This window comes from Schistocerca piceifrons, chromosome 6 (genome assembly GCF_021461385.2).
Source record: "Schistocerca piceifrons isolate TAMUIC-IGC-003096 chromosome 6, iqSchPice1.1, whole genome shotgun sequence".
NCBI classification, from domain to species: domain Eukaryota; kingdom Metazoa; phylum Arthropoda; class Insecta; order Orthoptera; family Acrididae; genus Schistocerca; species Schistocerca piceifrons.
Window position 1 is genome coordinate 26,314,171 of NC_060143.1, and position 2,954 is coordinate 26,317,124.

The 2,954-nt window shown below is 47.3% G+C and overlaps 1 non-coding gene across 1 annotated transcript; it reads left to right on the forward strand.

The window, feature by feature from the left end:
* Nucleotides 1–1,079: 1,079 nt before the first annotated feature.
* On the forward strand, nucleotides 1,080–1,154 carry Trnat-ugu. Its single transcript has one exon. It is a non-coding gene; the product is annotated as a tRNA-Thr (tRNA).
* The last annotated feature ends 1,800 nt before the right edge of the window (nucleotides 1,155–2,954 follow it).

Below are 2,954 nucleotides of genomic sequence, written 5' to 3' on the forward strand. Positions count from 1 at the left end.
TCCTTACGTGAAGCGTACCTACTGATGACAACCTCATCTGGTGAGAATATTGTGTCAGAAATCGGGAGACCTCGACCACAACAACATTTGTTAATGACGTACGACATTTAACTTCTCATCTTACAAGTCCATAAGGAATCACTGAATGTTATCATGGGCGAAAGTTTGCATCAGCGAGGCCAGGGGAGACAAACCAACTGCGCAATACTCTACAGTTTCCGTCTAGAAAGTGTCATTAACAGCCTTATGGAGTGGGCGCGCGGTTTAAGGCGCAATGTCACGAATTATGCGTCCCCTCCCGCCGGAGGTTCGTGTCCTCCCTCGGGCATGCGTGTGTGTGTGTTCTTCTTAGCATAAGTTAGCTTAAGTATATATGACGGTAGTATCTGTTCCCGAAAGAACAGTTACCGTTGATGACCATGCAGCTTTGATAGAATGAAATGATACTTAAATGGACACCCTAGCTGCAAACAGGCGTTGATAAACTTCATTGGGGACATGTTGAAAATGTGTACCCCGACCGGGAATCGAACCTGGGATCTCATGCTTACATGGCATACGCTCTACCCATCTGAGCCACCGAGTGCACAGAGGATAGGGCGCCTGCAGGGACTTATCCCTTGCACGCTCCCCCGTGAGACCCACATTCCCAAAATGTCCAGACCACTACATTCGTAGTGCGCCTAATAGATGTTTGCCCATCATACTCATTACTTGTGGCAGATTAATCTACCAAGTCCAGTACAAGTGAGGGCATAGCGTGTGCGTTCGCACAAGAAGGTCAGTGGCCGGGAAGGCATATATAAACTATATATGACGGTAGCATCCGTCCCCGAAAGAACAGTTACCGTTGATGACCATGCAGCTTTGCTAGAATGAAATGATAATTAAATGGACACCCTATCTGCAAACAGGCGTTGATATACTTTATTGGGGACATGTATAAAATGTGTGCCCCGACCGGGACTCGAACCCGGGATGTAGGTACACTACGAATGTAGTGGTGTGGACATGTTTGGAATGTGGGTCACACGGGGAGCGTGCAAGGGATAAGTCCCTGCAGACGCGCTATCCTCTGTGCCCGCGGTGGCTCAGATGGATAGAGCGTCTGCCATGTAAGCAGGCGATCCCGGGTTCGAGTCCCGGTCGGGGTACACATTTTCAACATGTCCCCAATGAAGTATTTCAACGCCTGTTTGCAGCTAGGGTGTCCATTTAATTATCATTTCATTAGTTTAAGTAGTGTGTAAGTCTAGGGACCGATGACCTCAGCAGTTTGGTCCCTCAGGAATTCGCACCCATTTGAAGTTTTGTCATTAGAAGCCTGTTAGTTCGTAAGACATACGAAGGACGTTCAATAAACAACGCAATACGTTGTTTTTCTAGGCCAGTTTCGACTGAAAAAATGTGGAATTTGTTGTGGGTCAACGTGGAAAATTCCCGCTTCAGCCTCCAAAGTTTCATGAAGTTCAGGTAGTAGGCGGAGCTACACGTAGCCTTCATAATGGCGTCTGTAACGGAGGTGCGTTTCAAGCAGTGGATTGTCACTCAGTGTTTTTTGGCAGAAAACCAGAGCATAGCAGAATGTCTACAGCGGGTCGCTGGGCGAGACGTCTGACATCATTGCACAAGGTCACGCAAACCGATCATCCACTGCCGGCCGCCGCACACAGCTATGACTCCTGTAGTCTTGGAGCGAGCGACCACTCTCATTCGAGGTTAACGATGGATCACTGTCAAACACCTCGCTGCTCAACTAGACGTCTCTGTTGGTAGCACTGACACACTTGTCCTCCAGTTGGGATAGTCAAAGATGTGTGCCCGCTGGGTTTTTCGCCGCTGAAAAGAAGACCATTAAGTGTGCACTCCACGAGAAACAGTACGTGGATGATGAGGAGGTTATTGATGCAGCAAGATGTTGGCTCTGATGTCGACCAGTAGAGTAAGGTGGCATAAGGCCGCCGCATTCGACAGAGATTATGCTGAATAACAGGGGTTTGAATCAAAAGAGTGGGAAATAATATGATCTACGGAATACTGAATCAAACCAACCTGCCTCCAGAAGAAAAATTGTGGTACATTACTTAATGGATGCCCCCCCGTAGGGATACATCTCCACTTTTGCCTCAACCTGTGCCTCAGTGACGTTAGAGAACGACCTGTATTTTCAATTTATCTTCAGAACCAGGCAGTCTGTTCAGTCATCTACGTCGATGACATGTTTTTCACTCAGGCAGATTGGATTTTATCTTGAGTTTAATGTAGATTGATATACTGATTGCGTGAGAAGCACGTGGGCTATTCGGAAAATAAGGAACGCTAGGTCGCGAAATGGAAACCACAGTGAAAATCAAAACTTTATTTGCAACGGTTAGGTACACCTCCCAATTACTTCTCTACACAGTCGCAGCTCAGACATAGACATCTGTCGTAGCGTTGTACCAACTTTTCAGTTCCCTCGCTATAGAAGACAGCCACCAGAGCTTTTCGACAATTTTCTACTCTGGACTGCAGCTCGTTGTCTGTGTCAAAACATTGCCTTCATAGCCAGCGGTTCATTTGAGCAGAGATGAACCTCAGGGGTAGCCAATTACGGACTGTATTGTGGGTGATCAAACACTTCCCATCGAAAACGTTGCAGGAGCATCTTCATTGGCCCTGCAGAGTGCGGCCGAGAATTGTCGTGTAGAACAAACCGCATGGCAGTTATTTTATGTGGATTGCATAGCTTCAGGCGAAATCTTTCGCCAGGCCCTCATACTTGGCGGGAGAAGCTAATTTCTAGCCATCTTCACGATCTCCTCAAAAAATGGTTCAAATGGCTCTGAGCACTATGGTACTTAACTGCTGAGGCCATCAGTCCCCTAGAACTTAGAACTACTTAAACCTAACTAACCTAAGGACAGCACACACATCCATGCCCGAGGCAGGATTCGAACCTGCGAGTGTAGCGG